Here is a 12,992-nt window from a genome sequence, read left to right on the forward strand (position 1 = left end):
CATCTGCCACTTCTCAGCCCAGTATTGCATCCTATCAATGTCCTATTGTAACCTCTGACAGCCCTCCACACTATCCACAACACCCCAAACCTTCGTGTCATCAGCAGAGTTACTAACCCATCCCTCCACTTCCTCGTCCAGGTCATTTATAAAAATCACAAAGAGTAGAGGTCCCAGAACAGATCTCTGAGGCACTCCACTGGTCACCGACCTCCAAGCAGAATATGACCTGTCTACAATCACTCTTTGCCTTCTGTGGGCAAGCCAGTTCTGGATCCACAAAGCAATGTCCCCTTGGATCCCATGCCTCCTTACTTTCTCAATAAGCCTTGCATGGGGTACCTTATCAAATGGCTTGCTAAAATCTATATACACTACATCTACTGCTCTACCTTGTGTTTAGTCACAACCTCAAAAAATCCAATCAGGCTCGTAAGGCACAACCTGCCCTTGACAAATCCACGCTGACTATTCCTAATCATATTATGCCTCTCTAAATGTTCATCAATCCTGCCTCTCAGGATCTTCTCTATCAACTTAACAACAACTGAAACTTATTTGGATTAATTTCCACTTGTCATTGCCTGACCAACTTATCAGCTGTTCATATTATTCTGCTGCCTACAACATGTCCTCATTTCATTACTCTCATCAAGGTGGTGCAGGGGCTTGAAGATCCACACTCAAAGATTTAGGAACAGCTTCTTCTCCACAGCCAACAGAGTTACGACCAGCCCAGCAACCCATGAGCACTACCTCACTAATTCTTTTTTGTTTTATTCATTATTTTATTTTTATTGTAATTTATAGCATTTTTTTGTTTTGCACTGTACTACTACCAGAAATTTCACGGCTATGTCAGTGACCATAACCCTGTCTCTGATTCAGAACTACCTTCCCTCACTATCTACAGCAACACCAATTTGCTTGACACCAAAATTACCTCCCACATTTACCTCTAAACAACAGCTAATGAATATGAGCAGGGATAACATGATACAACGTTATAAAACATTGGTTAGACTCCATCTGAAATACTACCTGCAGTTCTAGTCACCACAAAATATAAAGGATATGTTTGAGGACAGGGTAGAGATGAGCTTCACACAGATGTTGCCCAGATTACGGCATTTCAGTTACCAAGAGCGATTGGATAGGCGTGGAGCAAGCTGACTGGAAATCTGCAAATATATTACTTTTATTTGGCTGGATTTGTTCTCCCTGGAGGAGCTTGAGGGTTGACCTATTAAAGGTTTACAAAGTATGAAGGAATTTTTCCAATAATTTCACAAAGACTGACGTTAGACTGAATAATCTATATTCACAAAACTCATCCCTGCTACCATTCCTGAATCAAAGCAGCACAGCTGCAGACTTCCAGTTACCTGGCACCTCACCCATGGCTAGTGAAGATGTAAAATCTTCATCAGGACTTCAGCAATCTCCTCCTGTACCTTCCAGAACAGTCTGGGATACAACTCATTGGGCCCCAGGGATTTTTCCTTTTTGCCTACTGATAAATCTAATGCCTTCTCCTTTTTAAACATAACAAGCTTTAAAATCTCACTGTCCAAACCTTCGGCTACGATGGATCCCTGCTCTGCTGGGTGAGAAGCTGACAGTGATGCAGGTGCATGCTTCCCTGGTGTCATGGATTATTGATTACCTGACTGGCAGACCACAGTATGTACGCTTGCAACACTGTGTGTCAGACAGAGTGGTCAGAAGCACTGGGGCTCCACAGGGGACTGTCCTGTCTCCCTTTCTCTTCACCAGCTACACCTCGGACTTCAACTACTGCACAGAGTCTTGCCATCTTCAGAAGTTTTCTGATGACTCTGCCATAGTTGGATGCATCAGCAAGGGAGATGAGGCTGAGTACAGGGCGACGGTGGGAAACTTTGTCACATGGTGTGAGCAGAATCATCTGCAGCTTAATGTGAAAAAGACTAAGGAGCTGGTGGTGGACCTGAGGAGGGCTAAGTCACCAGTGATCCCTGTTTCCATCCAAAGGGTCAGTGTGGCATGGTGGAGGATTACAAATACCTGGGGATACGAATTGACAATAAACTGGACTGGTCAAAGAACACTGAGGCTGTCTACAAGAAGGGTCAGAGCCGTCTCTACTTCCTGAGGAGACTGAGGTCCTTTAACATCTGCCGGACTGATGCTGAGGATGTTCTATGAGGCTGTGGTGGCCAGTGCTATCATGTTTGCTGTTGTGTGCTGGGGCAGCAGGCTGAGGGTAGCAGACACCAACGGAATCAACAAACTCATTCGTAAGGCCAGTGATGTTGTGGGGGTGGAACTGGACTCTCTGATGGTGGTGTCTGAAAAGAGGATGCTGTCAAAGTTGCATGCCATCTTGGACAATGACTCCCATCCACTCCATAATGTACTGGTTAGGCACAGGAGTTCATTCAGCCAGAGACTCATTCCACCGAGATGCAACACTGAGCGTCATAAGAAGTCATTCCTGCCTGTGGCCATCAAACTTTACAACTCCTCCCTCAGAGTGTCAGACACCCTGAGCCAATAGGCTGGTCCTGGACTTATTTCCACTTGGCATGATTAACTTCTTATTATTTAATTATTTATGGTTTTATATTGCTATATTTCTGCACTATTCTTGGTTGGCGCGTCTATAACGAAACCCAATTTCCCTCGGGATCAATAAAGTATGTCTGTCTGTCTGTCTGAATAAGTAAGGATGAAAAGTATTCATTTAAGATCCACACCCTCGGGCTCTACACACTGACTTCCCCTTTTGTCCCTGGTTACCCTTTGGTCTTAATGTACATATAAAGTATCTTGAGATTTGTTTTTGCTACTTTTTCTATCATGTTTTTCACATTACAGGTTCAGTGTGCATGTGCATATTAAGATTTCCCTATTAAAGCATGTCATTGGCTATAACATTTAGCTCCACAAATTGTCCAATATATTTAATACAAATTTTCCACTACTTTTTTCCCAACAACATCCTAAATTTACAGTCTGAAGTCAGCGTTTAAGCAATATGTTACGAAATAGATATAAAACTTACTCAATAACAAAATTAATTTCATGCCTTTTAAAGTTTTTATATTCTCACTCAAAAGTTTGGAGCAAAACTGTTTACCCAGAGCTTTGAACTTGATGCTGAAATTTGGTGTGTGCAGCCAAGACATGTGCTTTGCTTCAGTTTTCCCAAGACACAAAGTATATTTAGTCAGCTAGATTGCTGAAACATTCTAGGCAAGGGACTTTTTCAGAACTGCTTACACAATAAGTAGAAGTTCACAGTCTTTACTTGGAAACATTTGACATTGCGTACTTTGAAAAAAAGGCTTGGTCACGTGGTTTTTGTTTTCATTGATTGGACAGGGAGTGGTGCAGGGTGAGTGTTAAGCCAAGGTGCAGTATTTCTGGGTACAATATGCAGAGCAATTAATGTGCTGATAGACTGTGGGAGTGTACTTTTCACTATTTTCAATGGCTCTTCCTTTAGGCAGCTGGAACTCATTTTTCATCAGGCAAAGGCATTCTTGGTAATATTGAGATTAATGTCCTTTGAAGTTGTTATTCGAGGACATGCCAGACAAATGAGGCTACATATAGTCTGCTAAAAATATGACCGTGGGAAAGGATAGCGAAAGAAAATTCTTCATATAGTTACCTACTTCAAATTAACATAATTAACAATATTTTGTTCAAAACATTAGAAGGTAAAAGTTTAAGATATCAGAATCAGAATCAGGTTTATTATCACCGGCATGTGTCATGAAATTTGTTAACAGCAGCAGCAGTTCAATACAATAAATACATAATATCGAAAGAAAAAATAAGTAAATCAATTATAGTAATTACATATATGTATATTAAATAGATTAAAATAGTGCAAAAACAGAAGTAAAATATATTAAAAGAAAGTGAGGTAGTGTTTATAGGTTCAATGTCCATTTAGAAATTGAATGGCAGAAGGGCAGAAGCTGATTCTGAATCGCTGAGTGTGTGCCTTCAAGTTTCTGTACCTCCTACCTGATGGTAACAATGAGAAGAGGGCATGCCCTGGATGATGGGGGTTGCCTTTCTAAGGCACTGCTTCTTGAAGATGTCTTGGGTACCAGAGAGGCTAGTACCCAAGATGGTTCTGACTAATTTCTGTAGCTTCTTTCGGTCCTGTGCAGTAGCTACGAAGCCCCCCCACCCCCATACCAGGCACTGATGCAACCTGTTAGAATGCTCTTCACAGTACATTTATAGAAGTTTTCAAGTGTATAAGGTGACATACCAAATCCCTTCAAACTCCTGATGAAATATCTTGCCTTCTTTATAGCTACATCAATATGATGGGACCAGGTTAGATCCTCAGGGACGTTGACACCCAGGAACTTGAAACTGCTCACTCTCTCCACTTCTGATCCCTGCACGAGGATTGGTTCAAGTTCCCTCATCTTACCCTTCCTGAAGTCCACAATCTGCTGTGACACCACTCAACTAGCTAGTATATCTCACTCCTGTACACCCTTTCATCTCCATCTGAGATTCTACCAACAATGGTTGTATCATCAGCAAATTTATAGATGGTATTTGAGCTATGCCTAGCCACATAGTCATGGGTGTAGAGAGAGAGTTGAGCAGTGGGCTAAGCACACACCCCTGAGGTGCACCAGTGTTGATCATCAGCGAGGAGGAGATGTTATCACCAATCCACACAGATTGTGTTTTTATCCAGTTAGGAAGTCAAGGATCCAACTGCAGAGGGAGGTACAGAGGTCCTGGTTCTGTAGCTAATTGATCAGGACTGTTCGAATGATAGTGAGCTATGGTCAACAAACAGCATTCTTGTCAACTTGATATACTTCTTAACTTAAAGTGATTTTATATTTGAGTGTGTAAAAATAATTGTAACCTAATTGTAGAGAGATGGAGATTAAAGCTCCTTTACTGGAAGAAGAATCACACTCTTGGGACTAGGTAAAGATGGCGGCACAACGCAGCTTGCAGCAGCCACTCCAGAGCTGATTATCTGTTGTTTGTGAAGCGGGGTGCCGTGCGCAATCATATGTGGTTTTGTGCAGGTCTTGTAGCTTTAGTTTTCGGTCTTGTTTGTCTGGTGGGATTGGAGCTCCTTTCTGGGGAACACGCTAAGACGGTAGCGCGATATTAATATGCAGCAGCCTCTCCGGACTCCAGATTGGGGATTACCAAACGCTATGTGGATTTTCTGGTGTAGTCTGTTTTGTCATGTGTTTTTGTGATATCATTCTGGAGGAACGTTGTCTCATTTTTTAACTGCACTGCATTTGTGGTTTCTAAATGACAATAAACTGAATCTGAATCTGAATTTGTGGATGATCAAGAGGATAGAATTAGAAGAATATAGTTTTCATTGATGGTGATAGGGCTGGAGGATATTCCAGACATAGGAAGGGATTACATTGGTGAAAATCAGTGTTGCTCAATTGAATGTAGGACATAGGATGTACAGCAGAGCACAGTACAGGGCCTACGGCTCAAATGTTGTGTCAACCTTTCAACTTACTCCAATACATGAGCTAACATTCAAGGCAAAGCTCCTCAAGCTACTCCAAGATCAGTCCTGCTGAAGGATCTCGGCCCGAAATGTCGACTGTCCCTTTTTCCATGGATGCTGCCTGAGTTCCTGCAGCATTTTGTGCTTGCTGCTTGGATTTCCAGCATCTGCAGATTGTCTCTTGTTTGTGGGTGGTTGCTAAGATTTATCTAATCCTACCCTCCAACAATTCAAAATTACAATAATGAACCTTGCTTCTTTTTGCTTTGCTTGTCTGGAAAACACAATAGTGTTATTCTCTAGCTTTATCAGATCCAAGTACATTTTGACACATCACCAATCAGAAATTCAGAGGAACCTTTCCTGTGGCTGTACGTAGTGTATTCCAGTCATGAAATATGAAACGTACAATTTTGTCTCAGTTTCATCTCTTGTCATTTTTGTTAAATAGTCCTCCACACAGAAACTGTCCTTTCTAGCAAAATATTACAGCTGGGTGTTGTGGAGCTTGTGCATGTGAAGTTGCTTCCATTGCCCAGTGGAATAAATTCTGGAAGTCCTCTACACATAGTAAAAGGTATTCTCAGTTCAAGTTGTAGAAGTACTCTTAATTCCTTCTATACACTTAATCATGCTAATTTTGCCTGTGAAATGAAACATATCCTTGATTATTGTTTGTTTCTTTCATGAAGTGAAAGGAACTACTGCTGGATTCTTGTAGTACTTTTTAAATAGCTTATATTCCTTCTCAATGCCCTCTGGCTGTTCATTCCAAAACTTGCTTGATATGATATTGACATCAGTGTTTTCTGTGCAACTGTTTAGAGTAACTGGTTCTCCTTATGGTGAAACAGTTCTGGATCCTCAACGAACCTTAGCATTCTGATTTTTTTGCTCAAACATTTTCCTTTAATATGGTAAAAAGATATTGTCTTGGCAGACTTGCTGGATGTATCTGTACAAGTTTATACCTTGCCATGATAGTAAGCTGTTGACAGAGGAGGAGTTGAGACCTGTTATAGATCAGCCATGGCCATATTGAATGCTGAGACAGGCTTGAGGGTCCAAGTGGTCTACTCCTGCTCCAATTTTCCTCTGTTCTTGGTGGCTGAAATTAGAATTTGACCTGTGTATTCCAGCAAATGCACAATCTCACCGGTTACTAGCGTGTCACATGAAGGGGCATCGGCTGGCAGTCATCTTATTCTGATTAGATTCACTTTTTGACTTCAGAATGTCATCATATACGCAATGACACACACAAAATGCTGGTGGAACACAGCAGGCCGGGCAGCATCTATAAGGAGAAGTGCTGTCGACGTTTCGGGCCGAGACCCTTCGTCAGGACTAACTGAAAGGAAAGATACAAAGAGATTTGAAAGTAGTTCTGGGAGGGGGAAATGCAAAATGCTAGGAGAAGACCGGAGGGGGTGGGATGAAGCTAAGAGCTGGAAAGGTGATTGGTGAAAGTGATACAGAGCTGGAGAAGGGAAAGGATCATGGGATGGGAGGCCTCGGGAGAAAGAAAGGGGGAGGGGGGAGCACTAGAGGGAGATGGAGAACAGGCAGAGTGATGGGCAGAGAGAGAGAAAAAAACAAACAACTAAATATTGTCAAGGAAGGGGTAAGAAGGGGAGGAGGGGCATTAGCAAAAGTTAGAGAAGTCAATATTCATGCCATCAGGTTGGAGGCTGCCCAGCCGGTATATAAGGTGTTGTTCCTCTAACCTGAGTGTGGCTTCATCTTGATAGTAGAGGAGGCCATGGATAGACATATCAGAATGGGAATGGGACGTGGAATTAAAATGTGTGGCCTCTGGGAGATCCTGCTTTCTCTGGCGGACAGAATTTTTTCAATGATTTTAAGTTCCCTGGCCCCCACCGCCTTATTTTCACCATGGACGTCCAGTCCCTATGTACCTCCAACCCCCACCAGGATGGTCTCAAAGCTCTTCGCTTCTTTTTGGATTCCAGACCTAACCAATTCTCCTCTACCACCACTCTCCTCTGTCTAGCGGAATTAGTTCTTACTCTCAATAATTTCTCCTTTGGCTTCTCCCACTTCCTCCAAACCAAGAGTGTAGCCATGGGCACCCGTGTGGGTCCCAGTTATGCCTGCCTTTTTGTTGGCTTTGTGGAACAGTCCATGTTCCAAGTCTATACGGGCATCCGTTCCTCTCTTTTCCTTCGCTACATCGACGACTGCATTGGCGCTGCCTCCTGCATGCACGCTGAGCTCGTTGACTTCATTAACTTTGCCTCCAACTTTCACCCTGCCCTCAAATTTACCTGGTCCATTTCTGACACCTCCCTCTCCTTTCTTGATCTTTCTGTCTCCATCTCCGGAGATGGCTTATCTACTGATATCTACTATAAGCCTACAGACTCTCATAGCTACCTGGACTATTCCTCTTCCCACCCTGTCTCTTGCAAAAATGCTATCCCCTTCTCACAATTCCTCCGTCTCCACCGCATCTGCTCTCAGGATAAGGTTTTTCATTCCAAGACGAAGGAGTTGTCTTCCTTTTTTAAACAAAGGGGTTTCCCTTCTTCCACCATCAACTCTGCTCTCAAACGCATCTCTCCCATTTCCCGCACATCTGCCCTCACCCCATCCGCCCGCCACCCCACTCGGGATAGGGTTCCCCTTGTCCTCACCTACCACCCCACCAGCCTCCAGGTCCAATGTATAATTCTCCGTAACTTCCGTCACCTCCAACGGGATCCCACTACCAAGCACATCTTTCCCTCCTCCCCCTTTCTGCTTTCTGCAGGGATCGCTCCCTACGCGATTCCCTTGTCTACTCGTCCCCCCCAATCCTTTCCCACCGATCTCCCTCCTGGCACTTATCCTTGTAAGTGGAACAAGTGCTACACCTGCCCTTACACTTCCTCCCTCACCACCATTCAGGGCCCCAGACAGTCCTTCCAGGTGAGGCAACACTTCACCTGTGAGTCAGCTGGTGTGGTATACTGCGTCTGGTGCTCCCGGTGTGGCCTTTTATATATTGGTGAGACCCGACGCAGACTGGGAGACTGTTACGCTGAACGCCTACGCTCTGTCCGCCAGAGAAAGCAGGATCTTCCAGTGGCCACACATTTTAATTCCACATCCCATTCCCATTCTGATATGTCTATCCATGGCCTCCTCTACTGTGAAGATGAAGTCACACTCAGGTTGGAGGAACAACACTTTATACAACCTGATGGCATGAACATTGACTTCTCTAACTTCCGTTAATGCCCCTCCTCCCCTTCTTACCCCATTCCTGACAATATTTAGTTGTGAATTTTTTTTCCTCTCTCTCTGCCCATCACTCTGCCTGTTCTCCATCTCCCTCTGATGCTCTCCCTCCCCCTTTCTTTCCCCTAGGCCTCCCGTCCCATGATCCTTTCCCTTCTCCAGCTCTGTATCACTTTCGCCAATCACCTTTCCAGCTCAGCTTCATCCCACCCCCTCCGGTCTTCTCCTAGCATTTCGCATTTCCCCCTCCCCCCACTACTTTCAAATCTCTTACTATCTCTCCTTTCAGTTAGTCCTGACGAAGGGTCTCGGCCCGAAACGTCGACAGTGCTTCTCCTTATAGATGCTGCCTGGCCTGCTGTGTTCCACCAGCATTTTGTGTGTGTTGTTTGAATTTCCAGCATCTGCAGATTTCCTCGTATATATGCAATGAGTTATTGACCATCTTTTCATCCCAGCTAAGACCATTTGTGTGTGCCCTGGAATTCATCAAAAATACCAGATATTGGCACGTGCTCAGTGAAAACATTACAGAACTTCATATGACTTTGTGGATGATAGCTAATCCTTCTGGTTCTGAGTGTCATTGCTCTTCTTTAATTTAAAAAAAAAACAAAATATAAAACACTCAGCTCTATTCTGAACATGTACAGCAATGCCAATTCTGGACGTTCAGAATGAATCTCTATTGCCAGGGAAATGTATCTCTATGTTCTCTTATCCATCTCCACATTGTCTTGTGATTTGTCAACTTATGAGATGTTTCTAACATGGAAACACCCACAACAGTTGAGTAGTCTCAAATAGTCCCCAACTCTGTCAGACTGGTTGGATAGATTCATCTAAAATTGTTTGTGTCACAATTGGGCAGATAATGGGCTTCTATGGTGTTCTAGTTCCCTCCCACATTTCAAAGGTATATAAGCTGGTAGGTTGTTTGGCCACGATAAGTTACTCTTAGTATGTAGGCGAGCAGTAGAATCTTGGGGACGATGATTGGAATGTTGGTGAGTTAAATGGAATTAACATAAGTCAGTGCTTTGTGGTTGGCATATACTCATTGGGAAAAGGATTTATTTCCAAGCTTTCTGACTCAATGCTTGGGCTTTTGTCTCGATTGAGCGGATTCCTTCAGCATATAGCTTCCGTTAGAGACAGCACCTATATCATGCAATCTCCAAATCATTGAAGTAAAAACAATACTTGCAATTTAGCATTTGAACTATAAGCAGCTCTGTAAATTAAACTGTGTTTATGTTATGCACTTAATCATTGGAGAGTGTTGACAGCAACAGGATCACAACCGAATATACCCAGGTTCCAATGCCCTCATTTTGTTCATCGATGATTGGGTTTCATTCAAATAACCCCCTAATGTACATATTGTGGATGAATCAAGAGAGGTCAACTGAAGCGAGCTAGGTGATGCCAGTGCAAGTCTAGAAATCAGGTTTTTACCCTTATCCCTGAAGATTAAAGATTAAATATTAGCTTTATTTGCCACATGTATATTGAAACATCGAAACATACAGTGAAATTCAGCATTTAGCATCAACAACCAATACTGTCTGAATATGTGCTGGCAGAAGCCCACAAGTGTTGCCATGCTTCCAGTGTCAACATAACACGCCCACAACTTACTGACACTTGCCCACATGTCTTTGGAATGGGAGAGGAAACCAGAGCACCCGGAGGAAACCTACGGAGTCATGGGGAGAACGTTCAAATTCCTAGACAGTAGTGGGAATTGAACCCAGGTCACTGGTGCTGTGTAAAACATTACACTTACCACTATTTTATCATGCCACACTAACCCCTTATACCTGCTTTCAGGAGTGAAAGCAACTTGAATTTCTTATAGGTGCAGTCGAGTAAATTTCTCGCAATGTAAACATAAAATTGTCCACTACTGATGCACCATCAATAACTCACTCTGAGACGTAAAAGCGAGGAATTGGCTTTTATTGACTGGAAGAAGCAGTGAGTGACCACCATACTACATCCTGGAGACTGAGAGGCCGGGCTCAGACCTCCATCACCTTTATACTGGGGTCTGTGGGAGGAGCCACAGGAGCAGTCATCAGGGGGCGTGTCCAGACAGGTATATGTAGTTCACCACAACTACCTTCCTATGTTTCCATTTATATTGCAGGCATACATTTATCTCTAACTCTAGTTGGCATTGGATCACACAGTTAGATTGCCCAGCAGATTGCCAGGATACCCCACCATGATCTGGTTCCATGTGGAGACCAGCAATGGATTTGTGTTGACATTTGTCACTTTGAGTGCACTTGTAGTACTATTGACCAGAGACAGCTTGATGTTGGCTGGTTTAATTTTCACAGAGTACTAATCGGTTGAGAAATTCATTCATATACCACAATAAATATATCACCATTCTAAATTCTACTTTGACCGATTTAATCACTTTAAATAACTTTCACATTGTCCTGTGATTCAGCAACTTAGAATCAAAGATGACCTGCAGTGCAAATGGCCCTTTCGGTAACAAACGGAAAATGAATTATCTGAAACTGTAGAATTGGATATTCAGCTAGAAGGTGCAATGTGACCATGCATTGCTGTCACTCACACTTATTTTGGGCTTTGTTAGAACAGTGCAGGAGGTCACAGGCGGATAGTTAGGAATGGATGATTAAAGTAACAAGCAGCCCAAAGCGAAGATCGTCCCCAGGGTCTGAACACAAGTACTCTGCAAAGATGTCGCCTGATTTGCATTTGTTTTCTGTTATACGAGGGGAACCATATTGTGAACACCAGATACAGTACCTCACTTGGAAGAACAATTTTGATCTCTGGAGTTGAGAAGGTAAAAGGTAAAAGGATTACCTCTCATGACATCATTGTGCCATGCAACTGTTACGTTCCCCGTAACCGGGTGACTTACCAGCAAAGATAGAGAGGTCTGCTGAAGTCTGATGGTACTATTTTCAAACGTTTTTTATTTATAAAGGGGCACAAACGTATGGTTAATACAAAACATTCAGATCATATACGTCGTCAATACTCAATCTAAAGCACAGGTATAGTAATAATCAATCAGAAATAAGCTCTATCATTGTCTAGGGGATAATACTGAGTCCAATGGAATATAAAAGTCACTCAGAAATCTGCAGGGCTTTTCCATTTGGGAACCGCTGGCATTTCACATGTTGGAGAGAGAGGATTTGTGAGAGAAAGGAACACTTGCCCGTTGTCTTTGCGAAGCAAATCCCTGTTGTTAGTTAAAAACGGTTTTTCCTTTGGTTTCAGCCACAGACTCCCGATCCGGAATCTAATGCACATGGCTTCCTTCAAAATGGCTTCCTGCTCTGACGGGAAACGCTATCGTATCTTCTTAGTATGTCTCCTTGGTGCGTCTGAGGGGCCGCCTCGGCAGCTCACCTTTTTATCGGGACTTGCAGGGTTGTAGCTGTCAATCAGGGTGGGGTGTGGCAATATTTCCCCATCACCCAGCCCACGTTGCCCTGAGGGTTTGCACGTAGTCCAGTCCCCACTTCACAAAGGTGTCTCCAAGAGACAATGGCTATGTCCATGGCTTTTGTCTGGCTGAGAGGCCAGACCACATTCCAAACCTTAAGGCTTCTCTCTCTCTCTTGCGATTCTCACAAAGGAGAGGGCTGGGGTCATAACACAACAAAGACCCATTCCCTCATCTCTGCCAATCTTTACTTACCCATCTACACCAATCCCCTGTAAACCTCTTTCGCCGTACACTTTACCTATGCCTTCTTGTTTTTGACACCTCTGTTATAACATAAAGTTTCCTGCTGCCTACCTTTTCTATGCATCTCATAATTTTGTATAGGCCTATTCTCAGCCTCCTCTGCTCGAAGGAAAACAAATTCAATCTTTGCAGTGTCTCCTCCTAACTGAAACACTGATCCCAGGCAAGGCCATGACAGACTTCCTCATTACTCTCTTACTTCCTTAAAGTGTGGTGACGCAAGCCACACACGATAGGAAGGAGATGATTGCAATTGTCTATGGCAGAAGCAACGTTTCATATAAATATATCACAACCTCCTCACTCTCATGTCTCATGCCACCGTGAATGGAAGCAAGAGTCCAGTCTGTCTTTTTAACCATCTTATCTTCCTGTGCTGCCACCTTCAGGGATCTTTGCACATGTACTCCAAGGTATCTTTCAACTAAAACAGTAAGTGATGGGAACACTCAAAGGTTTAGGCCTTATCAGAGGGAAGGG

Source organism: Hemitrygon akajei, chromosome 11 (assembly GCF_048418815.1).
Source record: "Hemitrygon akajei chromosome 11, sHemAka1.3, whole genome shotgun sequence".
Classification (NCBI taxonomy): Eukaryota; Metazoa; Chordata; class Chondrichthyes; order Myliobatiformes; family Dasyatidae; genus Hemitrygon; species Hemitrygon akajei.